General features: G+C 41.4%; 1 pseudogene; it reads right to left on the reverse strand.

The window, feature by feature from the left end:
- Positions 1–3,593: 3,593 nt before the first annotated feature.
- On the reverse strand, positions 3,594–26,611 carry LOC129825765 (piwi-like protein 2; annotated as a pseudogene).
- Positions 26,612–27,878: the final 1,267 nt, after the last annotated feature.

The raw sequence follows: 27,878 nt of genomic DNA on the forward strand, positions 1-27,878 counted from the left end.
GTTGAGGTCAAGTCGCTGTGCAGGCCAGTCAAGTTCTTCCACACCGATCTCAGCAAACCATTTCTTTATGAATCTCGCATTGTGCATGGGGGCATTGTCATGCTGAAACAGGAAAGGTCTTTCGCAAACTGTTGCCACAGTTGGAAGCACAGAATCGTCTAGAATGTCATCAGTGGTGTAAAGTACTTAAGTAGTACTTTAAAGTATTTTTACTTCAGTAGTTTCAGGGTATCTGTACTTTACTATTTCTATTTTTGACAACTTTTACTTCACTACATTCCTAAAGAAAATAATGTACTTTTTACTCCATACATTTTCCCTGACACCCAAAAGTTCTCGTTTACATTTTGAATGCTTAACAGGACAGGGACAATTCACACACTTAAGAGAACATCCCTGGTCATCCCCCCTGCCTCTGATCTGTCAGACTCACTAAACACACATGCCTCGTTTGTAAATTATTTTCTGAGTGTTGGAGTGTGCCACTGGCTATCCGTACATTAAATTAACAAGAAAATGGTGCCGTCTGAATTGCTTAATATAAGGAAATGATTTATACTTTAACCTTTGATCAAGTATATTTTAGCAATTACATTTATATTTGATACTTAAGTATATTTAACCAATTACTTTTAGACTTTTACTTGAGTCATTTTCTATTAAGGTATATTTACTTTTAAAAGATGTCGATTGGGTACTTTTTCCACCACTGGTCATCATTGTATGCTGTACCATTAAGATTTCCCTTCACTGGAACTAAGGGGCCTAGCCTGAACCACGAAAAACAGCCCCAGACCATTAATCCTCCGCCACCAAACTTTACAGTTGGCACAATGCATTAGGGCAGATAGCGTTCTCCTGGCGTCCGCCAAACCACATTCGTCCGTCGGACTGCCAGATGGTGAGGTGTGATTCATCACTCCAGAGAACGTGTCTCCACTGCTCCAGAGTCCAATGGTGATGAGTTTCACATCACCAGCTGACTCTTGGTGTTGCGCATGGCGATCTTAGGCTTGTTTTTTTGTGTGTTTTTTTTACACCTTTAACAAGGCAAGTCAGTTAAGAACAAATTCTTATTTACAATGATGGCCTAGGAACAGTAGGTTAACAGCCTTGTTTAGGGGCCGAACAGATTTTTACCTTGTCAGCTCGGGGATTCAATCTAGCAACCTTTCGGTTATTGGCCCAACGCTCTAACCACTAGGCTACCTGCCGCACACTAGGCTACCTACCTGTGGCTGTTCGGCCATGGAAACCCATTTCATGAAGCTCCCTACGAACAGTTCTTGTGCTGTCGTTGCTTCCAGAGGCAGTTTGGTACTTGGTAGTGAGTGTTGCAACCGAGGACAGACAATTTTTTACGCACTTCAGCAGTCCCATTCTGTGCGCTTGTGTGGCCTACCACTTCGCACTTCGCAGTTGTTGGTCCTAAACGTTTCCACTTCACAATAACAGCACTTACAGTTGACTGGGGCAGCTCTAGCAGGGCAGACATTTGACTGACTTCTTTGAAAGGTGGCATCCTATGACTGTGCCACATTGAAAGTCACTGTGCTCTTCAGTAAGGCCATTCTATTGCCAATGTTTGTCTATGGAGATTGCATGGCTGTGTGCTTGATTTTATACACCTGTCAGCAATGGGTGTGCCTGAAATGGCCGAATCCACTAATTTGAAGGGGTGTCCACATAAATATACTTTTCTATATATATAGTGTAACTTACAAAATGTTAGCCATGTAAACACGAACCTCAGCGGCAGAGCTAAAGCGATACTTTGTTCATTCTCTTCTTAACTCCCATGGATAGTTGCAGGGGGAACGTTGGCATTTAGAATTTGCTCAGTTAATGGAGCAAAAGAATGTTTTATTTAAGTGATCTCATTGATCAGATGGGTCAGATGGGTCAGGGCAGTAGGTAGCCTAATGGCCGACTAGGTGAAAAAGTTGTCGACGTGCCCTTGATAAAGGCACTTATTGCTCCTGTAAGTCACTCTGGATTAGGGTTAAGAGCTTCTGCTGAATGACTAAAATGTAAATGTGTCCATGTCATGTGCTTGTCTCAGAAATTATGCGTTGCTTTGAATGACACCTGTTTCGATCAATGAGAGAAGACAGACTAATTGTCGGATTTTCACAACTCCAACATACCACATGCAATTTGACAAGTTTTAGACACGAGTGCCTTCAGAGAACAAAGGTGTTGCTAAGTAAAGGTTGGTCAAAAACTTGCTGATTACGGCTAAACACAAGCCTCATATCACGGATAAAATGGCGCCGGAGGAAATGGCAGCAGTTGTACGGGCACCCAACCAATTGTGCGATTGTGTTTTTTTTTGCTTTATTTATAACTTATTTTGTACATAATGTTTCTGCAACCGTATCTTACGGCAAAAAAGAGCTTCTGGATATCTGTCACGATCGTTATAAGGAGTGGACCAAGATGCAGCGTGGTATGTTTCCATCCTTTTATTTAGAAGAGATACTTAAAGAACAAAAACAATAAAGCGAACAAACGAAACGTGAAGCTCAGAGTAGTGCTCACAGGCAACTATACCTAGACAAGATCCTACAAAGCACAAAGGGGAAACGGCTGCCTAAATATGATCCCCAATCAGAGACAATGATAAACAGCTGCCTCTGATTGGGAATCATACCAAGCCAACATAGATATACAATTGCCTAGATGACCCACCCTAGTCACACCCCGACCTAACCAACATAGAGAATCACAGGCTCTCTATGATCAGGGCGTGACAATATCAGGACAGCGATCACTCACCTCAGATTAGACAAAGATTGTTTCTTCAACAAGCAAGATGAACAGGACATTCTCCAAACACCCAACAGGGCAAACATCCCCGTTATTTGCAAGAGGAAGCAACGCAGGTACAGGGGACAAAAAGAGCCGGATGCCTGGTCAGGACCTGGAAATGGCGAGTGTGAAAGACGAAGTACGATCACGAATATCCTACCAACGGGACATCAAAAACTGTAATATCCTATGTTTCACGGAATCGTGGCTGAATGACGACATGGATAGAACAGCACAAAGGAAGTACTATGTACATAGCCCGGTTAGCCAATGTGCGGGAGCACTGGTTGGTCGGCCCAATTGAGGTAGTATGTACATGAATGTATAGTTAAAGTGACTATGCATATATGATAAACAGAGAGTAGCAGCAGCGTCAAAAAAGGGTGTGGGGGTTACACAGTGCAAATAGTCCGGGTAGCCATTTGATTACCTGTTCAGGAGTCTTATTGCTTGGGGGTAAAAACTGTTGAGAAGCCTTTTTGTCCTAGACTTGGCACTCCGGTACCGCTTACCATGTGGTAGTAGAGTGAACAGTCTATGACTGGGGTGGCTGGGGTCTTTTACAATTTTTAGGGCCTTCCTCAGACACCGCTTGGTGTAGAGGTCCTGGATGGCAGGCAGCTTAGCCCCAGTGATGTACTGGGCCGTACGCACTACCCTCTGTGTATGTCTCTGTGTCCAGTATGAAGGAAGTTAAAAGGTACTTTTGCAAGCCAATGCAAACTAGTGTTACCCATAAACTTCCAGTCATTGCGTTATCTAGAAGCATGCTAGTCCCGAAGTATCCCTTTAATCCAGACATTAATATGCTTTAGAATGACACTTGATTTTGGTGGGAGATACAGGGTTACCCGGGAGAAGAGGGATTTATTATTGGGATGGAACATTTGTAAAATACCGGGAAATTATTCAACCCTAGTCCAAATAGGGCTATTGACTTACATGTTACTCCAATATGTGGCTGTACGTTGTTCTTTTTAACCTGTTCAGGCGGGCGACAAAGCCCATGACTGATCTGTTCTTCTTGCTGGAGTCGTGATGCACGTCCACGGCAATCAGATGTTTCTGTTTAAACGTAGAGCAAAGACGGACGTTAACAATACTACACTATTAAAAAAATTTTTTTAAAGACAATAGCCATCAGGCAACTAACGGTCATCATGTTTGTGGCCAGCAAACTTCTCCTGCTCATCCATAATGCAATTGTCAACCGTCATTTAACGTCTAGCTAAATTATTCAAATCAGAGCCCCAGTCTTCCTCTGCTTCCAGTCACGACTGTGCCAAAACAGCTTGCTGCCTAGCGTCATCCCGGTCACATCACTCCTCTGCTCCAGCCTCCCCAGAACTGTTAAGTGGCAGGTACATTTTAAAATAGCTGATTTCACAAAAATAACAAATACATCCCCTTACATATTCAGACTGCATACTGAAAATTTAATTAAGCTGTATTAAACTACTTGTTTTATATCATCCCATTCGCATGTCACTATGGGTAAATGTTTGTTGTCCACTACAAAGTAAGGTATGTGCGGAAGAAACATTGTGGTTGAATGCATTCAGTTGTGCAACTAACTAGATATCCCCTTTATGTTATACAAAGCTTTAATTCTGACTTGCATGTCTCTCTGGATTCAATCAACCCACTGTCTCCATCTGTTGGACACAATACATATCTACACCCAAACTTGGAACAGTCAACATCAGCCAAAACTTTACTTTTTATGTAACCTTATTTAACTAGGCAAGTCAGTTAAGAACAAATTCTTATTTACAATGATGGCCTACCCCGACCAACGCTGGGCCAATTGTGCGCCGTGACTATGTGACTCCTAATCCCGGCCGGTTGTGATACAGCCTGAAATCGAACCAGCGACTGTAGTGACACCTCTTGCACTGAGATGCAGTGCCTTAGACGGCTGCACCACTCGGGAGTCCTACTTTACCAGTAAAGAATATAATACTAAACAGAGGTATGTCCACAGTTCGCCCCCCAGTTTGCAGTTCATCTGTAGAAGGATTTTCTGGGCATCGCTTCTCAGCTTTTAGGGTTGGGAGATGGCCTGCAAAGCTGAAGAGATCAACATTTATTTTTTTAATTAAACTTTTAAATGTATTTTAGATTAACCTTTGCGTTAGGCTAAACAAGCAATTGAAACCTTTTTTTGTACTCATGAAAACCTGGGCATTTTGTGAACATCTGGTTCCTAAATTACAGTTCCTTGCCTTTTCCCCTGAACCCTTCAGTATTCTGATAGGACCTGAGGTGAAGGCTAAGCAAAATAGTGCTGGCAACCATCCATGTTATTTAATTTTGCTTATTGTATGTTGCCGAGTAGACTATCCTGACTAAATGAAGATGAAGTGAATTGTCTGGAGATGTGGCCGTATCAACCTGAGAGGGCACTGGACTCTGGATGCAGTAGAGCTTCTTGATGGCGCAGTAGAGCTTCTTGATGGCGCAGTAGAGCTCGTCTCTGTTGCCTGTCATGATGCACAACAACTGCACTTCGGGCTGAACTTTTTTCACCAAAAAAATGTTCAAAGGTGTTTCGAAGCTATAGTGACATGTCCTGCCTCACTGGTGAGCTGGGAATGGATGCTCTTAACATAGGTCTTGGCGCAGTCGTCCTTCAGCTCCACGCGGACGGACTGGTCCAGCCTCAGGTCCATTGGCCCAGCCACCGTCCCAAAGCCGGACACTAGCTCCTCTGCCTGCTCAGCAAAGCAGGTAGAATATGGCCCAGCAGTTCTGTTTGTCTATCAGATTCACATGAACAGGCCAGAGGAGAATAGAGCAGTAAGTAAAGAGAAAGGGAATGTCATTTCAGATTCACCCTATGTAGTGGACTATTTTTGTCCAAAGCCAGGCTGATTTCAGTTTATTTTTTTCTTCAATACTTTTTTAAAAAGTGGCTGCAAAGGACACTAAATATCCTTACTTAGTCCCGAGTGGGGCATAAATATCCGTAATCAACCCCAAAACAGACTGCAGTACAGACTAGGGTTGGGCCTGTAGGAAGACGAGGTCGGGTCACAGGAAGGACACTATAGAAGACTATTTCCACACATTGTTTATGATTTGGTGCTTAGTCTAGGCTATATGTCATTCTTATTTAAATCGTTACCAAAGCCATAAACAATCTCATTAAATCCCTGTTAATAAAACAGGCCTAGTTAAAGGAAACTAACACTGAGTACACAACAGCGGTCCAGCGCAGAGCACAGCCTACCTCAATGAAGATGCCATCGGAGGAGACTATAACCTACTGGCAAGGTGGAGTAGAAATTGTCGCTTTCCAGTCATGGCCAACGTCACCCAAAAAATACCTGTGTATCTGTGCAACAAGCACGCAGTCTGAACATGTTTTCAGTAAAGCAGGCAATATTGTCACTCCAAAGACTTTAAACCAGAAAAGGTGAACATGCTGTTATTTCTTGCCATAATCCTTTAGGTAGGTCTAAGACAACAACAATAACTAGACACAATTGTGTAATGATATTCTTTTGTCCCTTTGAAATGCTTGGAATGTTCTTTCTGTGAAACGCATTAAACAATGCCCACGTTAATTTCTACTCCCGTCTCATGTCCTGTCCTTGTATTAGTTGTATAAGTAATACAGTGTGCTATACAACACCAATGGTTCCTCATTGCATTTCTAAAATGTAGCCTACATTCAAATCATCCATATTGGAATTTACAGGACCCATATGTATTGGGTGCATTACACATTAGGGTGTCAACCCACAGTGCTCAGAATGACAATTACATTTCAATTATGGTAATGCTTCTTAAAACCTCTCTGGGATATGTGGGACGCTAGCTAACCAACAGCCAGTGAAATTGCAGGGAAATTCAAAACAGACATCTCATAATAAAAATTCCTCAAACATACAAGTATTATACACCATTTTAAAGATAAACTTCACGTTAATCCAGCCACAGTTTCTGATTTCAAAAAGGCTTTATGTGGGAAGGCACACCTTGCGATTGTTAGGTCAGCGCCAAGTCACATAAAACACAGCCATTTTCCAAAGAAGGAGAGGTGTCACAAAACAGAAACAGCGTTAAAATGAATCACTCACCTTAGATCTTCACCGGATGGCACTCCCAGGACTCCATGTTAGACAATAAATGTGTGTTTTGTTTGATAAAGTTCATCTTTATGTCCAAAAACCTAATTTGAAATTGGTGTGTTATGTTCAGAAATGCATTGTCTCAAACAAACATCCAGTGAAAGTGCAGAGACACATCAAATTACAGAAATACTCATAAACATTGATAAAAGATACAAGTGTTAAACACACAATTATCCTTAATGCAACCACTGTCAGATTTCAAAAAGGCTTTATGGTGAAAGCACACCTCGCGATTATGTTAGGTCAGTGCCAAGTCACAGAAAAAAAATACAGCCATTTTCCAAAGAAGGAGAGGTGTCACAAAACTCAGAAATAGCGTTATAAATATTCACTTACTTTTGATGATCATCGGAATGCACTCCCAAGAATCCCAATTCCACAATAAATGTTTGTTTTGTTCGATAAAGTCCATGATTTATGTCCAAATACCTCCCTTTTGTTCGCGCGTTTAGCCCAGTAATCCAAATGCGCGAGCAATTAGTTCAGACGAAAAGTCAAAAAAGTTATTACAGTTCGTAGAAACATGTCAAACGATGTATAGAATAAATCTTTAGGATGTTTTTAATCATACATCTTCAATAATGTTTCAACCGGACAATTTCTTTGTCTTTAGAAATGAAAAGGAACGTAGCTCGCTCTGCCAGACCTCTTAGTCAAAGAGCTCTTATTCTCTCCCCCTTCACAGTAGAAGCCTGAAATAAGGTTCTAAAGACTGTTGACATCTAGTGGAAGCCTTAGGAAGTGCAATATGACCCCATAGGCACTTTATATTGGTTAGGCAAAGACTTGAAAACCCACAAACCTCAGATTTCCCACTTCCTGGTTGGATTTTTTTCTCAGGTTTTTGCCTGCCATATGAGTTGTGTTATACTCAGACATCATTCAAACAGTTTTAGAAACATCAAGAGTGTTTTTTATCCAAATCTACTAATTATATGCATATTCTAGCTTTTGGGCAGTTTACTCTGGGCACCTTTTATTCATCCAAGCTACTCAATACTGCCTCCGTTCCCAGAACATGAAACTCATGTAATGAAACATACAATAAAACATAATTTTCAAACATTTGCCAAAATGCAACTTGTGGGAAAACACCATTCTAAACACCTGATAGAGATGAAAATCTGTCACATGTAGAACCTCTGTTAGAAATGTAGGAAGAGGGGGAATCTAAAGATGCAACAACTAGGATAGGTTGCTAATATGGATTGTACCTTTGGCTTCTGGACAACGAAAGAAAGTTGATATGAAAACCAATAGAACAGGAGAGAAATGGCAGTGGTGGGTTCAATAGGGAAGTAAATGAGAAAACAACCATATGCCAAAATTATATAATTACGCCTGTCTATACCGAAATAAAATACTTCAAGAAAGCATTACTTAGCCACAAAGGAAGAGGAACATTAGCTTCTTTAAAAAAGAATTGCCGTGGATTGTTTCAAATCACAAGCTTGTAAGCCTATGCCTATTTGGGAAGCCCGCAATTTGGGCAGTGAGCGTGGCAATAATAATTTGGGCAGTGAGCTGATTGTTGAGTTGCGGCTGTCAGTGAAAAGCATCTAACATATGTGTGAAGATAATGCATCTTGAGTATAATTTAAAATGTTGAGACAAAAGGAGGGGTGTGTGGTGAAGATATAGGCGAGTCTCTCCAGAATTGCTCAGCTGTCTCATTCTTGCGCATTCATTGTTTCATTAAGTTAATTGTTTGCCCTTTGATTAATAAAAAAAAAAATTTAACTCCCCATTACATTCTGAATGCCACCAGTAATAAATCTACCGTTAATCCCATGTAATTTGGTTACGTAGATTTATGTTAATGCATGTATTAATTAATAATTTACCGTTCTCATTCTCGGATTGTAAACGTTGTTTGCAGAGTTCACAACCTGCTACACTTGGGAGAAACAAGTTTTGGTTCATTTCATAACCCTCATAAGATTTGTCAATTTCTTCATTGTCTTTTGTTTGGAGTGCTCCATGTAAACAATGAGCATATGTCTGGTTTCCATGTCCTGATAATGTTGAGGGATCGTGCACGCCTGAGCACGCATAGAACTGGACTGCTGTGCAAAAATGTAGGAAAGTGTTTTTACATACATTGTGAATAATAGAGTTAAACTATAGTTCATAGTAAACTATTTGAAAAACCTTTCCAATAATCACCAATCTTAGGTGTGAAAGAGCAATGGAAGTGATTGGCCTTTTATAAACTGGGTGGTTCGAGCCCTGAAAGCTGATTGGCTGACAGCTGTGGTATATCACACCATACACTACGGGTATTACTTTTTTTTTACTGCTCTAATTACGTTGGTAACCAGTTTATAATAGCAATAAGGCACCTCTGGGTCTTGTGGTATATGGCCAATATACCACGGCTAAGGATTGTGTCATTTAACTTTAAGATGATCATTTTAATTCAGATTTTTATGATAATGGAGAATATTATTGAAATGAAACTTTTACCTCCAGGTAATAGGCCAAACAGAAACCCTGCTGACACATATTTACTGAAAATGTAGGCTATAACCATCTTTTGTGGCATCACGATGGCTGTCAATTCTCGTCGCTATAGGATGCAATCATAATGTCGCCCAAGCTATAGTAAGCTAGTCATTCCCCTGACATCAGTGGACTGTACTTGACCCGGTGACTCACATAGCTGATTGAAGCATCCCTGACAACCTCCCTGGACCAGCTGACATCAGCTCCGGTGACAAAGGATGCTGACTGTAGACAGACAGTCTCCAGGGGAAGAATTCTTCCTGTAATCTAGATGAACCAACAGAATAGTTCATAGTACTTTTTATAGTTACAAAGAAAGGTATGTGAGCCTGTATGCATGGAACATCAAGGGGGGGAGAAAAAAAGAAAAAAAAGTCATTTTACAAGTGCTGGAGAGTAGTGGATACATACTCTGACCGCAATCAAAGTAGTAAGAGCACGTTAAATATTCTTTACCCTTGATTCCATTTAACTCTGCAGGAATTTTAGAAGACTTGAACTATTCTAACCCTTTACGAGCTGACAGCAGGTCACTGCCAATTGTTTATCAACTGAGATTTACTCTTGGGAATGTATTTTTTTACTCAACTTTTAAAAGCAGCTTTGAGACAATTTATGACATCCTCGTGGTTAAACTTTGAAGGAAAAGCCATTTGTTCTAAGTTATTTTTCAAAAGCTAAACTCAGCTTCAACGTGGCCCCTGGGAGCTGTGTTGGTAGGCTTTCTGCACACAGGAAGAGCCTAATAAACCTAAACATAGCGATTGTAGAGCCCGACCGATATAGGATTTTTGGGTCCGATTAGCAATTTTAGGGAGGCAAAAGTGACCTATTATTAATGTTTTTTAGAGGTGGAATTAAAAATCTTTTTTTTTCACATTGTGCCTCAAAGGATGAACTGATACTCCAAATGGTGATTTCTTAACTAAATATTAAAATGTAATAACATTTTATTTGTGGTTTACATGATCACCACCAAAAAGCAACTATATCCTCTATAAATACAAAACATAAAAAAATACCTTCTTAGGTAGAACTTACAGATTTGTCTGTGGCAGTAGATAAGAATGCAGAAGTGTTTGTGCTGAAGCACTACAAGCACACTAATAAACAAGGGCTGAATTAATTAAACTTAGGTCTCAAAGTAAATCTGAAACTGCACTTTTTATTAAAAACACACATCACGACGAGAGACAACACTACATAACGAGAGACCTAAGACGACAACATAGCATGGCAGCAACACATGACAACATGGTCGCAGCACAAAACATTATTGGGCACAGACAACCAAAGGGCAAGGTAGAGACAATACATACATGAAGTAGCCACAACTGTCAGGGATGTGTGTGCTTTGGGGACCTTTAACAGAATGTGACTGGCAGAACGGGTGTTGTATGTGGAGGATGAGGGCTGCAGTAGATATCTCAGATAAGGGGGAATGAGGCCTAACAGGGTTTTATAAATAAGCATCAACCAGTGGGTCTTGCGACGGGTATACAGAGATGACCAATTTACAGAGGAGTATAGAGTGCAGTGATGGCCGAATGGTTAAGAATATCTAGCCGCTCGAGAGCACCCTTACCCACTGATCTATAAATTCCTTCTCCGTTATCTAGCATGGGTCAGATGGTCATCTGAATCAGTGTTTGGCAGCTGGGGTGAAAGAGGAGCGATTACGATAGAGGAAACCAAGTCTATATTTAACTTTAGCCTGCAGCTTTGATATGTGCTGAGAGAAGGACAATGTACCGTCTAGCCATACTCCCAAGTACTTGCATGAGGTGACTACCTCAAGCTCTAAACCCTCAGTGGTAGTAATCACACCTGTAGGGAGAGGGGCATTCTCCTTACCAAACCATATGACCTTTGTTTTGGAGGTGTTCAAGGTTAAGGGCAGAGAAAGCTTGTTGGACACTAAGAAAGCTTTGTTGTAGAGCGTTTAACCCACTCAGCTGGCCCCTCCCCAGATTAAGACTGTACACTACAGTGCATTACAACAGTCAAATGTCATTTAAAGAAACACTTTTACAACCGTGCAATGAGAGCTTGTTCAGAGATAATTTTGAGGAGATTGTAAACTCCATTGGAATCGTTCCCATTGTGCATGTTCCCATGCGTCGTCAATGGACCGCATTGTGCATTCTGGGCGATTCTAGAACAAGAGCTGTCCTTCAAGGAATGTATGGGAGTCAATTGTGCGCCAGCTCAAAAAACAACATTACCATGAATTTCGTCAAGTAAAACGCAAATATTTTCAGAGATTTGAGACAATTAACTTGTTCTCTGTAATATCGCATAGCTTTGAAATTGTTACATTACGTACTTTCGTGGAAAATAGGCTGGTTTCTCGACTCATACCCTGATTGAGGGATTACTTGACGATAAGCTTAGCAACCACGTGACTCAGCATGACAACATGAACACGGTTGGGCGACAGTCTGCTGGGTAAGGTGTTATCTACGTTCCTTTATTCATTGCCCAATGGGATTCCTATCTCCTCTTTTTTCCCATATCTGTCTGGTTATCACATCATGTCTGTTATGACAAGCACATGCTAGCTGTTCATTATAAAAATTTTTTTACTGAAACTAATGTAAATTACACGTATTCAATTAAATGTATTGGCTATATATTTCAACTGCAAATGGCACGCGCTGATGACTGAACTTTAATGCAGGAAATGCTTGTCACACTTGTTAGGATTTAGGTTTATGCACTATAGCCCGCTACCATATTGTTTGAAGATGAATATTGTTTTGTTACACACACACATAAACAATGCAGATGTGTGTATGTGTGTAAAGATTGAGCAACATAGAGTGCCTTGATGCAAAAGCTGTAGTCAATCTGGAGAGGGGAGGGGGTGCATATCTCTAGGCCAACCAGGGAGGGTAGGACACTGGACAATACCAAATAAGAAACTGTTTGAGTGTAGAATCTGGGGGGAGACACAAGACGGATCTAATCTACCCAACGACCAGATGCGGACAGATGCGAGCACCAAGAGACTGGGACAAGTCTAAGTGCCAGCAATAGGCTGAGCAAAGTTTAAACCACGCTCAGCCTCTACTGTGATAGGCCAACGGACGGGTTGGAACTAAAGCGGTCATAGTATAAAAACTGTTGTTTGAGCACATTCCAGAGTTCCCTGTTCTACCCTGCACGGTGATACAGTGAACCCGTATATACGAAAATTGCATTTACCATTTATCGCTTGAGTTTAATTAAAATACTTAAAGTATATTCGGTGACTCTGAATCACATTTTGTCCTGATACCAGATTTGAACTGACCCAAATCTCTTTCACACTGGTTTTAAATCACATTTTAATTTAGGTAGCTAGCAAACTCATGAATGAAGCGCATGGTCAGAATGATAGTGGGCTTAGTTGGCGCAGATCTAACATAATAGGCCTAGACAGTAACAGTGTTATTTTTGTATGAAGGATGAGTCAGTGTTGTGTTTGCACATATGTAGTCCAGTGTTTGCACATATGTAACACAGATTGCTTGCTAGCTAGCTAGGCTAACTACCTTTCTGGCCAGATAGAGCTTAATTACATTGCTGGTTAGCTAGCGTTAACCAAGTGAGCATGTGATGAGGACAGGGCTGCTTGCGTGGTGAAATATTTACAAATACGCTGTCGCTGGAAAGCTTTCTTAGCGTCAAACCACCATGCACACGTTGTGATTTACAATGATGTTCAATGAGCAGCTCAGTTCGCCCTCTTCAGGCAACCATTGAAACATTCTAAAAATTACTGCAAATGAGCACACGTATTTGTTAATTCTATGTATACAATATCAGTGCTTTAAATGGTGGAATAAAGACTGATACAAATGTTTCTGTGAAAGGCTAACATCTGCAGATAATATCAGTCGGGCTCTAATTGTGCATTTAATTTAACACACGACTGACCTATTGCTGTCCATTTAACTTGATGGATTTCACAAACGACGAGCCAGCATCCAACCATTTTTTAAGAGTAATGTGTGAGTGAGCATGTCTAATGAGCTGTGTGGAGCCTCACCACCAAATAAGGTTAATTTTATGTGTGACTTCAGCTACACAACAAATTTCTGTCAAATGTTGATTGTTTAATAGTGCTGTGTGTATCCTCACCACCAGGATGTCTTGGCTGATCTCCAGCCCCCAGCGTGCCAACTCCGTCTGGGCCGGTGTTCTTCAGGATCTGCTTCAGGGAGTGGGTGTGCTGCTCACTACTCACATTGATGTGCATTGTCAGGTCCTGGGACGGTAAAACCGTCACTTTCATTCTATAACAATATAATTACTCTGACTTTGCCCTTCCCATTTAATCTCTGACATGTCTGGGTTCAAATAGCATTTGTTTCTCCATCCCCAATACTTGGAGCACTACATTCAGCCTGTCTGGATTGCCAGCTGGGTTTATGGTGTACAATTTTGGGATTATTCAATTGAGGCAGGAAACCTCAAGCAAGCACAGCATTTGAAAGAAAACAATAGTAACCAGCTAATGTGTTATCAAATGCTGCGTTATCAAAATCACTGTGCTGCCTTCATGGACTGTGGATGTCACAGAATGTAAATGTCACAGAAAACCCCCCAGGGAATAGAATGCATTGCTGACAATGATTTTACCGTCATGGCTCGGAAGTCCGTTATCATTTTGTCAGGGATTCCAGTCATGAAGGAGAGCTCAGGCAGAAGCAGGAGGATCATGCCGGTTATGACTTGCTGTAAGATAAAAACAAAATTAAATAGAGCGTATTGTATCACTACGGAGTAGAATGTCTCAAACTCCTCAATAGAAACTCAAAACGACTATTTAAAAAGCATGTGTGAGAGTAGAACATCATAAAAAGCTATGAGATTAATCCCAATACTGACTCGCCCCATTAGGTGGCCTTCCGTTTCAGGGATAGTATTCCGTTTTAGGGTTGTTGGGTGTGTTAGTGTCAGCAAACGAGTCCTGCAGAATATTTTTATCTTTCCCCCTTGCTTCGACCTCTTTTTGGGTCCATGGATAAGCATGGGTTGGGTCATATCTTTTATGGTGATGCCGTAGTTTTTGGCTGTTCATATTACAAGAAAAAAGTTGTAATACACACATAGGAAATGCACTTGAAAATGCACTTGAATAACACACACGGCTCTGTTCAAAAACATAGATTAGTTGCCTGCTTGAGATTGAATGGGCAACTTCAGACCAGGCCTTACCTGTAGTCGGCCATGTTGAAGGAATCTTTGAGGGATGCAGTAGGTGTGGTTGTTCTAGCGGGTGATGACAATGCTCCCGATCAGCTCTTTGGTGCACTCATCCCGGAAGCTCTCCCTGCTTTTCTGGTAGATCACTTTCCTGGGATGCAGAGGGATCAAAAGGACAAAGGTTACCACTCAGGGCCCTGCAAGTCAGCCCATTTGTTTCCCAACATATGTCCCTCTAGTGACCAAGACTAGACAACCCCTCAGTCTCACAAGTCCCTGAGGTTGTTTTGAAGTGGTTGAGGCATACTCAGTGTCCAAATCTCTATGAGCAGGCTGATGCACTTTGTGAGAGCTTGTCGATATTTGTTGAAATATGAGTGTATCGGTGAAATTGCTATTTGTAAATATCTTTATGGCAAAAAAATGTGTTCTAAATTGGTATGAACTACATTAGACAGCGCACCATGTGGGTATACATACCATGTGTATCTACACTGAGTATACCAAACATTAAGAACACCTTAATATTGACTTGCACCCCACAGTTGTGTCAAGTTGGCTAGATGTCCTTTGGGTCATGGACAATTCTTGATACACATGGAAAACTGTTGTGTGGAAAAACCCAGCAGCATTGCAGTTCTTGGAACAAACTGGTGCGCCTGGCACCTACTACCATACCACATTCAAAGGCACTTAAATCTTTGTCTTACCATTCACCCTTTGAATGGGACAAGTACACAATCCATGGCTCAATTGTCTCAAGGCTTAAAAATCCTTCTTTAACCTGCCTCCTCCCCTTCATCTACACTGATTGAAGTGTATTTAACAGGTGACAACAATAAGGGATCATAGTTTTCACCTGGATTCACTGAGTCAGTCTGTCATGGAAAGAGCAGGTTGTCACGCTCTGACCTTAGATATCTATGTTTTCTTTATATTTTGGTTAGGTCAGGGTGTGACGAGGGTGGGTACGCTAGTTGTTGTATTGTCTAGGGGTTTTGTATTGTCTAGGGTTTTTGTAAGTCTAGGACATGTAGGTCTAGGTGATATGTATGTTTTTGGTGGCCTGATATGGTTCCCAATCAGAGGCAGCTGTTTATCGTTGTCTCTGATTGGGGATCATATTTAGGTAGCCATTTTCCCTTTTGTGTTTGTGGGTTCATGTCTATGTGTAGTTGCCTGTCAGCACTCATTTGTATAGCGTCACGTTTTGTTCAGTGTTCATTCTTATAATAAAGAAGAATGTACGTATACCACGCTGTGCCTTGGTCTCCTCCTTTTGACGGCCGTGACAGAGGTGTCCTTCATGTTTTGTACACTCAGTGTACACCTTAAAATATCTGTCCAGAAAACAGATTTATCATGCATATTTTAGAGTATTAGACAAGTTAGTCAGAGACATAATGTAACCATTCTTCTAAGTGGTTTGGTTGAACTCACATGCAGTCAAGGACGGAGTCGTTTCACAGCACTTTGTGGGGCATATCCACCTGGAGGTACAGGCTTCTGTCAGTGTGCTTTCTGCACATTGAGTAACCTGGCCACACCTGCAGCCTAGAATATGAAGATGGAAACCAAGTGGCTTGAGTCAGCTGCTATTATCCTAGAGATTTCAGTTGGAGTATAATTTCTCAGTATGTGGACAATTTGAATACCTTCCCGATGTTCCCAAGTATGACTGCACTTTTTGGAACTAATGATTCCGCCCCACATGCTTCAGTCCCAGGATCCTCATTAACCTTGACAAAACACAGGGAGAGTACACTAATGTCTCGTCTAACCAGACAAATTGAACATTTGGTGTAGCCAGCCAGACTTTTTTGGGGGGTTATATACACTACTCAAAAAAATAAAGGGAACACTTAAACACAATGTCACTCCAAGTCAATCACACTTCTGTGAAATCAAACTGTCTACTTAGGAAGCAACACTGATTGACAATAAATTTCACGTGCTGTTGTGCAAATGGAATAGACAACAGGTGGAAATTATAGGCAATTAACAAGACACCCCCAATAAAGGAGTGGTTCTGCAGGTGGTGACCACAGACCACTTCTCAGTTCCTATGCTTCCTGGCTGATGTTTTGGTCACTTTTGAATGCTGGCAGTGCTTTCACTCTAGTGGTAGCATGAGACGGGAGTCTACAACCCACACAAGTGGCTCAGGTAGTGCAGCTCATCCAGGATGGCACATCAATGCGAGCTGTGGCAAGAAGGTTTGCTGTGTCTGTCAGCGTAGTGTCCAGAGCATGGAGGCGCTACCAGGAGACAGGCCAGTACATCAGGAGACGTGGAGGAGGCCGAAGGAGGGCAACAACCCAGCAGCAGGACTGCTACCTCCGCCTTGTGCAAGGAGGAGCACTGCCAGAGCCCTGCAAAATGACCTCCAGCAGGCCACAAATGTGCATGTGTCTGCTCAAACGGTCAGAAACAGACTCAATGAGGGTGGTATGAGGGCCTGACGTCCACAGGTGGGGGTTGTGCTTACAGCTCAACACTGTGCAGGACGTTTGGCATTTGCCAGAGAACACCAAGATTGGCAAATTCGCCACTGGCGCCCTGTGCTCTTCACAGATGAAAGCAGGTTCACACTGAGCACGTGACAGACGTGACAGAGTCTGGAGACGCCGTGGAGAACGTTCTGCTGCCTGCAACATCCTCCAGCATGACCGGTTTGGCGGTGGGTCAGTCATGGTGTGGGGTGGCATTTCTTTGGGGGGCCGCACAGCCCTCCATGTGCTCGCCAGAGGTAGCCTGACTGCCATTAGGTACCGAGATGAGATCCTCAGACCCCTTGTGAGACCATATGCTGGTGCGGTTGACCCTGGGTTACTCCTAATGCAAGACCTCATGTGGCTGGAGTGTGTGTCAGCAGTTCCTGCAAGAGGAAGGCATTGATGCTATGGACTGGCCCGCCCGTTCCCCAGACCTGAATCCAATTGAGCACATCTGGGACATCATGTCTCGCTCCATCCACCAACGCCACGTTGCACCACAGACTGTCCAGGAGTTGGCGGATGCTTTAGTCCAGGTCTGGGAGGAGATCCCTCAGGAGACCATCCGCCACCTCATCAGGAGCATGCCCAGGCGTTGTAGGAAGGTCATACAGGCACGTGGAGGCCACACACACTACTGAGCCTCATTTTGACTTGTTTTAGGGACATTACATCAAAGTTGGATCAGCCTGTAGTGTGGTTTTCCACTTTAATTTTGAGTGTGACTCCAAATCCAGACCTCCATGGATTGATAAATTTGATTTCCATTGATAATTTTTGTGTGATTTTGTTGTCAGCACATTCAACTATGTAAAGAAAAAAGTATTTAATAAGAATATTTCATTCATTCAGATCTAGGATGTGTTATTTTAGTGTTCCCTTTATTTTTTTGAGCAGTGTATTTGATTTATAAAATTAGCTACTTCAGTGAAAAAGCTTTTTAGGATTTAGGGGGAAATTGACCGTTTTAGAAAGTCTGGCCTCGTGTGTAAAGCATTTGAGGCCTCTTAAGAAAGCAATTGTTTTTGCTTGAAGCTATCAAACGAGCACAATAGATGACTCCATGTAGAGAACAAGGGGAGATTAGCTAAATTCAGACAACCTGCCCAAAGTGCAGCCATGTTATCCCCCAGATAACGTCTCTCATAGGTAGACCACAGGCCTTTAAAAAAAAAAAACACCTCCAATTTCTCAAAATGTAAAAAGGTCAATTAGTGGTGGACCATTAGCGGCTCATATTGCAGCACTGGGGTGTATTTTTTTGAGACCAAATGGAAGACAACATACTGTAAACAGGGAGGGACTACCTGAACTTGTCCAATAAGAACCATTGTTTTCTGTTGTAAAATGTTTTGCTATGATGTGCCCTAATGAAGGCTGCATTTTGCAGTTATGAATACGGCCCTGTTACCTCCTCAATACCATGTTGTAAAAAGGGGATGCACAGGTCAGAATGCACTTCAGAGGCATCAGGGAAAAGTGACCTACCTCTTCCATCTTCACATGGAGGTAAAGAATTGAGGTGTCAAAAGCAACATCTCCCGTGGTGGGGCGATGGTCCTTTATCATGACAAATCGCATTTCCATTGACTCAGCTTTGGGACTGAAAAGTGGGACAAATGGAATAATAAGTTAAATTTATATGTGCTTGCACTACTGAAATGCTTCTATGAAACGAGGTGCTCATCTGAGTGAAGTCATGACTCATGTAGTCCCCAAAAACTTTTTCAAATACTCAACAGGGCAATTGTTATTTCTACAGCAGATATTTTTCACAGGAATGTTGCCCTTTTTTCCCTAATACATGTACTTAGGTGAAAGTGACATGGTACTGATAGACTGCCTCGTTCCTGCAGCCAATGGTGATATGGTTTGAGCCTATGTGCAATGTTATTCCTTTGGTAACACTCTTTTGCTATGGTTTACTGAAAAAGGAGAAAATAACCGTTCAATGACTAGGTCTAACAGTCATAAAACACACAAATCATAATATAATGAGCTCTAACAGTATTGGGACAGTGACACATTTGTTGTTGTTTTGGCTCTGTACTCCAGCACTTTGGATTTGAGGGTATTTTCAACCGTTTTAGAAATTACAGCACTGTTTGTACATAGTCCCCCCATTTTAGGGGACCAAAAGTATTGGGACAAATTCACGTATGTATATTATAGTAAAAAGTAAAGTATTTGGTCCCATAGTCATAGCACGGAATGATTACATCAAGTTTGTGACTACACATTTGTTGGATGCATTTGCTGTTTGTTTTGGTTGTGTTTCAGATTATTTTGTGCCCTGTAGAAATGAATGGTAAATAATGTAGTGTCATTTTGGAGTCACTTCTATTGTAAATAAGAATATAATGTTTATTAACACTTCTACATTAATGTGGATGCTACCATGATTACAGATAATCCTGAATGAATAGTGAATAATGATAAGGGAGAAAGTTAGACTCATAAATGTCATAAACCTCAAAAATGCTAACCTCCCCTGTCATTGTAATGGTGCGAGGTTAGCATGTTTTGGGAATCTGATATTTGTGAGTCTCTGTTGTGCAGCGTACATGAGGTGATGAAGTTACACTTGTATGCAATTCATTACTAAATGTTTGCCATCATATATCTTATAACGGCTTTCTGCCAGAAGTCAAAGAGCTCTGGGTGAGTTATCTGTACAGCTGCCATTTTCCCCCTGTGCTTCCTACTAGCATTTTTTTCTCCTCTTCGGTTCTTCTCCCCTCTGCTCAATGTACACATGCTGTTCTTCCTTCAGAAAATGTATGCATCACACCTTTCTTTACTTGCACAATTTCTCTTGTTCACTTTCGCTTGTAAGTGTCCAATCACCAAAAATGACATTCGGTAGCTACTAGCCATGCTTGTATAACTTTATGAGCTGGATTTCCCTGTCTTTGCAATTAGTTTGTTCGTTTTCACTCATTAGAATTTAGCTATTAGTTTGTGCTAATTTTGTTTGCATTCTGGTAATAGCATTTTTGTAATAGAGGCTTTTCTTGCACTTTTAGCACCCCCTTCCTTTGCTGTTAATACCGTAAATTCCGTGATAAGGGAAGGACGGTATGACAATATAGAAATCTGGATACCGCCTAAGCCTACCTTATAGTCCTTGGAACATTTTAAGTCCAAAGTTCTGGAGTAAAGAGCCAAAACAACAACAAGAATGGTCACTGCCCCAATAGTTTTGGAGCTCACTGTATACAAATACATTTCTGCCTCATCATTTGATTGCCTTCAACAACAGTAACATCATTTATAGAAACAATAACATAGTTTACTTCATAACAATATATGTTTTCAGAACATGGTTTGACCAATACTGGTATTTAGTTACCATATGGATGGTACTTACCAGGTGGCCTCCATTTTAAGTTCTCCCTCAGTTGGACATCTACCTGGAGCCTTGTGGGCCTCTTTGGGTGGGGAAGAGGGGAATCAGCGAAGACTGGATGGGGCCAGGGGGAAGAGCAGGGGCCACAGTGGGCCTCCTCCCAGTACCCAAGTAGGCATCGATGCTCGTCCCATTCCCATCATCTGAGATGGCAGACCTCGGCCAAGGAAACTGCAGACAGAGACAGACACATTACAAGTTCTTAGTTGTTCAAAAACGCCATCAACAACATAAGTGTGACATAATATGTAGAAGAAAAAATAAAATGAAAATGAAATAGGAAAATATTTAAATATTTGTTTTTATAAAACTAATAAGATCTATTATCTAATCAATATTACTGCTTAACTATTTGTCTGAAGAAAAATGCTCTATTTTTATTGTCCGGCCTAGACGGTTCCTTGAATTATTGACAAATCATATTAGGGCTGCACAATTAATTGCAATATTGACATATGCAATACCCATATTGTAAGATATCTTTATCGCAATATTTTGAAACAGCCAAGCCTGGTCCTGGCCGTTCTGCGGCCCTAGGCAAGGCAAAAACATTGCCGCCCTCCCATACCCCAGCAAATCTAGAAAAGTCCCAGTAAGATAAATGAAAAAAATCTGTACCAATCATAGATGTTTATGATTTGATTCAAAGCCGGTCCAGACTACATCCAAAAAATGACGACCAGTCTGGACGACACCAAAAAAAGAGGGGCGGTCCGGACAGGATAAAAAAAGACGTCATTGATCACTGGGGTAAAACCTACAATGTCAGCCTGCAATGAAATTGTATGAATGCCCATTCATGTGGTGGTAGGCCTACTGTTTGTAAAACAGGCAGTTGCATGGGCTTTATTAGTCCTGATTCCTGTGACTACTGGATTTGGCTATTTAACAATAGAACCACCTGGCCTTTCAGAATACAGTGCATTCAGAAAGGATTCAGACCTGCTGACTTTTTCCGTATTTTGTAATGTTACATAAATATATAGCTGAAAAAAGCTGTGCAGCGACACTCTCCATCCAACCTGACCGAGCATGAGAGGATCTGCAGAGAAGAATGGGTGAAACTCCCCAAATACCAGTATTCCAAGCTTGTAGCATCATCCAAGAAGTCTCAAGGCTGTAATCGCTGCCAAAGGTGCTTCAAGAAAGTACTGAGTAAAGGGAATACTTACAGTTGAAGTCGGAAGTTAACATACACTTAGGTTGGAGTCATTAAAACTCGTTTTTCAACAACTCCACACATTTCTTGTTAACAAACTATAGTTTTGGCAATGACACAAGCATGACAATACATTTTTCCAACAATTGTTTACAGACAGATTATTTCACTGTATCACAATTCCCGTGGGACAGACGTTTACATACACTAAATTGACTGTGCCTTTAAACAGCTTGGAAAATTCCAGAAAATTATGTCACGGCTTTAGAAGCTTCTGATTGACATAATTTGAGTCAATTGTAGGTGTACCTGTGGATTTATTTCAAGGCCTACCTTCAAATTTATTGCCGCTTGGCATCATTGGAAAAACAAAATAAATCAGCAAAGACCCCAGAAGAAAATTGTAGACCTCCACAAGTCTGGTTCATCATTGGAAGCAAGTTCCAAATGCCTGGAGGTACCACATTCATCTGTACAAACAATAGTACGCAAGTATAAACACATTGGGACCACGCAGCCGTCATACCGCTCAGGAAGGAGACGGGTTCTGTCTCCTAGAGATGAACGTACTTCGGTGCGAAAAGTGCAAATCAATCCCAGAACAGCAAAGGACCTTGTGAAGATGCTGGAGGAAACAGGTACAAAAATATCTATATCCACAGTGAAACGAGGCCTATATTGACATAACCTGAAAGGCCACTCAGACCCAGTTGTATGTCAATCTTGGGTGCAATGATCACATTCCCGCACTGACTGACTGTGTGGAGGTCTTTGATTTAACGTTACATTAGCCAACATGCTACACTGGCAAAGTTATGAATGATTTAGCTGTCGGCTATATTAGCTACGATTTACCGTTCTTTGTGCAGCTTCAAATGTCAAACAAAGTTGGAAGTTGTTGCGCCTCCGTCTGTCATCTTCTTCCAGCATGTTTTGCAAGTTGCAATCCGTTTTTTGTTGATACAGCATAGTCTTTATATCCGAAAATAATAATTTGGGGATTCATCTTTCCAATGACCCCATCTGAATTCGCTTGCCGACGTTCCTCTCCACTGCCACGTGCAATTTTTTCTCAGCTGGAACAATTTGATTGGCTGCTGTCCGATTCAATCTGTAATCCATTAAATTAAGAGTTGATGGGCTGCACACTTTTTTTAATAGCATCATTTTTAATATTTGGGTTTGGGGAGGGTATCAAGTCAGTTCGAGTCAAAAGGCTCAAGCAAGTTAAGTCACGAGTCATTGGTGTTAAAGTCAAAGTGAGTTGCAAGTCATCATATTTGTGACTCGAGTCCACACCTCTGCTAATTGAGTGTATGTAAACCTCTGGGAATGTGATGAAAGAAATAAAAGCTGAAAGAAATCATTCTCTCTACTATTATTCTGACATTTCACATTCTTAAAATAAAGTGGGGATCCTAACTGACCTAAAACATAATTTTTAAGAGGATTAAATGTCAGGAATTATGAAAAACTGAGTTTAAATGTACTTGGCTAAGGTGTATGTAAACTTCGGACTTCAACTGTATGTGGACACCTGCTATTAGATCATCTCATTTGAAAATCATAGGCAATTATATGGAGTTGGTCCACCTTTTCTGCTATAACAGCCTCCACTCTTCTGGGAAGGCTTTCCACTAGTAGTTGGAACTAGAGGTCGACCGATTAGGATTTTAACGCCAATAACAATTATTGGAGGACCAAAAAAAGCCGATACCGATTAATCAGCCGTTTTTTTTTTTTATATATATATATTTGTAATAATGACAATTACAACAATACTAAATGAACAATAAACACTTTTATTTTAACTTAATATAATACATAAATAAAATCAATTTAGTCTCAAATAAATAATGAAACATGTTCAATTTGGTTGAAATAATGCAAAAACAAAGTGTTGGAGAAGAAAGTAAAAGTGCAATATGTGCCATGTAAAAAAGCTAACGTTTAAATTCCTTGCTCAGAACATGAGAACATATGAAAGCTGGTGGTTCCTTTTAACACGAGTCTTCAATATTCCCAGGTAAGAAGTTTTAGGTTGTCGTTATTATAGGACTATTTCTCTCTATACCATTTGTATTTCATATACCTTTGACTATTGGATGTTCTAATAGGTACTTTAGTATTGCCAGTCTAATCTCAGGAGTTGATAGACTTAAAGTCCTAAACAGCGCAATGCTTGAAGCATTGTGAAGAGCTGCTGGCAAACGCAGTAAAGTGCTGTTTGAATGAATGCTTACGAGCTTGCTGCTGCCTACCATCGCTCAGTCAGACTGCTCTATCAAATCATAGACTTAATTATAATATAATAACACATAGAAATACGAGCCGTAGGTCATTAATATGTTCAAATCCGGAAACTATCATTTCGAAAACAAAATGTTTATTATTTCAGTGAATTACGGAACCGTTTTTTTTATTTTATCTAATGGGTGGCATCCATAAGTCTAAATATTGCTGTTACATTGCACAACCTTCAATGTTATGCCATAATTACGTAAAATTCTGGCAAATTAGTTCGCAACGAGCCAGGTGGCCCAAACTGCTGCATATACCCTGACTCTATTGCACAGAACACAAGATAAGTGACACAATTTCCCTAGTTAAAAGAAATGTATGTTAGCAGGGAATATTAACTAAATATGCAGGTTTAAAAATATATACTTGTGTATTGATTTTAAGAAAGGCGTTGATGTTTATGGTTAGGTACATGTTGGTGCAACGACAGTGCTTTTTCGCAAATGCACTTGTTAAATCACCCGTTTGGCGAAGTAGGCTGTGATTCAATGATAAATTAACAGGCACTGCCTCAATTATATGCAACGCAGGACAAGCTAGATAAACTGGTAATATCATCAACCATGTGTAGTTAACTAGTGATTATGTTAAGATTGATTGTTTTTTTTATAAGATACGTTTAATGCTAGCTAGCACCTTACCTTGGCTCCTTGCTGCACTCGCATAACAGGTAGTCAGCTTGCCACGCAGTCTCCTCATGGAGTGCAATGTAATCGGCCATAATCGGTGTCCAAAAATGCAGATTACCGATTGTTATGAAAACTTGAAATCGGCCCTAATTAATCAGCCATTCCGATTAATCGGTCGACCTCTAAGTTGGAACATTGCTGTGTGGACTTGCTTCCATTCAGCCACAAGAGCATTAGTGAGGTCGGGCACCTATGTTGGGCGATTAGGCCTGGCTTGCGTTCCAATTAATCTCAAAGGTGTTAGATGGGGTTGAGGTCAGAGCTCTGTGCAGGCCTGTCAAGTTCTTCCACACCGATCTCATCAAACCCTTTCTGTATGGACCTAGCTTTGTGCATGAGGGCAGTGTCATGCTGAAACAACAAACTCCAAACTGTTGCCACTGTCGGGGTAGGTTCCTTGTCCCTTGTCAATCATTGGCTTATTGGTGAAATCAGCAGTCAGACAATATCTTTAAGTAAATCAATCATTCATTTATTAATGCAAATGCAGACAGAAGTTGACAACGGGAACATAGCACTCATGTTTCAGAGTAAGTTCTGCACCCCACTTAAGGGCGCAGCTGATTTTATACACTTGTGGTATGATACCTAGTGCTATGTATGTGTGTATGTGTGTATCAATAAGCTGAGGTTACCTTATAAGACAACCTAGTACAGTAGCTTCTCTGAATTTATTAGCATTGTCTACTGTCACACAAGATCAAAATGTCAAAACCAGACAGTGGTTACTTCTCTTTATCTATTTTCGGTCTGACTCAGACCTAGCCTGCAAGCACACTTTCGCAACAGCCAGGGCTTAACCACAAAGACTAATATAGATAGCTTGTGCAACGTGTTGTAGCAGTTTTTAGAAACATAGCAACAGTATCTTATTATAAAGCCTGCAGCAAAACATATGAATCTTAAGGTCCCCTTAATCAATAATGAGGAGGGTCTTTGGGACCCACCCCCTACACCACAAAGTTGGAAGCACAGAATCATCTAGAATGTCATTGTATGCTGTAGCATTAAGATTTCCCTTCTCTGGAACTAAGGGGCCTAACCCGAACCATTAAAAACATCCCTAGACCATTATACCTCCTCCACCAAACTTTACAGTTGGCCTTATGCATTGGGGCATGTAGCATTCTCCTGGCATCTGCCTAACCCAGATTCGTCCGTCGGACTGCCAGAGAATGAAGCGTGATTCATCACTCCAGAGAACGCCTTTCCACTGCTCCAGAGTCCAATGGCGGCTAGCTTTACACCACTCCAGCCGACACTTGGCATTGTGCATGGTGATCTTACGCTTGTGTGCAGCTGCTTGGCCATGGAAACCCATTTCATAAAGCTCCCGACGAACAGTTCTTGTGCTGACATTGCTTCCAGAGGTAGTTTGGAACTCAGTAGTGAGTGTTGCAACCAAGGACAGATGATTTTTACGCGCTACGTGCTTCTGCACTCGGTGGTCCCATTCTGTGAGCTTGTGTGGCCTACCACTTTGTGACTGAGCCATTGTTGCTCCTAGACATTTCCACTTCAAAATAAGAGCACTTACAATTGACCGGGGCAGCTCTAGCATGGCAGAAATTTGACGAACTGACTTGTTGGGAAAGAGGCATCCTATGACTAGGCCACGTTGAAAGTCACTGAGCGCTTCAGTAAGGACATTCTACTGCCAATGTTTGACTGTGGAAATTGCATGGCTGTGTGCTAGATTTTATACACCTGTCAGCAATGGGTGTGGCTTAAATAGCTGAATCCACTCATTTGAAGAGGTGTCCACATTTTTTGTATTTGTAGTGTATTTGCTGTTAAGAGAAGACAGCAGAGAATGGAGCTCTGTGTTTGATTGACCAGGACAATTATACCTATTTTTACACTGTCAGTCGCAGTAGTTTGGACTTGGGCAGATTGACTCCTATACCCATTTTTCCAAATTTAGTCACATCAGATGACAAAATAATTCACTCTACTCTACTATCACAGGCAGAGTTTTAGGGAATTGATTCCTTCCCTGGAGCCACAGAGAGCACAGAGATTGCTGGGCTGACTGGTTGCCCACAAAGAGGGGAGAGGATGTGCTACACTTATAAATCTCATACAGGGTTAGTTATCGAGATTTTCTTGAACTCGTTTTGCCGTCTGACTATCTCACAAAGCCAAAGTGACTGGAAGTGATCCCAATCAGCAGCTACTATCTACAGTTAGTTTGAGTTGTCACTCACTGCATAAACTTTCGCTCTTGCACAGCAGGAGTGTTCCTCCAGTCTGCCAGAGCAGCTGTTATCCCAATTAATCACCTCTGCTTCTACCCTCTTCTCCATTACATGAGGCTGATTGAGGTGCTGACAGGTTGTTTTGCATAAGCTCTCTGCGCTTGGGTCCTCCGAGTTTTCCTGTGTAACAATGTGTACTGTCTCCTTGGCGTTCATTCCAGTGATAATGTGCCTCATTGTAAGTGGAGCAATTTCAATGACAGTAGGGCTGGCCAAGCACTGGCGTCACTGGACACTGGCGGTAATCTAATGCGACAACCATTATTACCGGCGTGCCCATCAGGCCCAGCAGTGGGTAATGACAAGCGAAGCCCTAGGCTGCGCTGGTGATCACATCCGGGGGAGAGACAGACAGCCCAGGCAGTGGTGCTATGTGGGAAGGAGCTGGCCTTCCCAAGGCCCAGAGTGGTTAACATACCACAGCTGTTCCCTGGATGATGTTGTGAGCAGCCTAGGAAGCTTTCTATCCCTTATGTCCTATCCATGCTGTCTGTCTCCCCCAGCATTTTTCCAATGTTGAAAATAACATGTTTTCAACTCCAGTGGTTTTGACCGAATGTTCCTCCTCCGTTTATTTATAGACAGTTGCCCTCTGCTAGGCCCAGAGGTGGCATGGAAGACACTAGTAGGACTGTTTCCTATCTGATCTGCAAGGTCACAGTCCACAGAGCATATGCATGGGAAAATCAGGTACTTTCCCATGTATTGAATAGGAACAAAGATGTCAACTATTTGTTTTCTTTATCATTAAGTACAGGTTTCCCTGTACTTGACACTTCAAAACCAACACAACAAAAAAGTATTGCACATTTGTTTTTGTAGCGTCCCTGTAATCAATCTTACTATGACCAGACACTGCCAAGAGGTCTGGTGTTTATGGCACAGCCAGTAATGCACTTGCTCTATTTCTCCATGGACT

The sequence above is a fragment of the Salvelinus fontinalis genome, chromosome 28 (genome assembly GCF_029448725.1).
Source record: "Salvelinus fontinalis isolate EN_2023a chromosome 28, ASM2944872v1, whole genome shotgun sequence".
NCBI classification, from domain to species: domain Eukaryota; kingdom Metazoa; phylum Chordata; class Actinopteri; order Salmoniformes; family Salmonidae; genus Salvelinus; species Salvelinus fontinalis.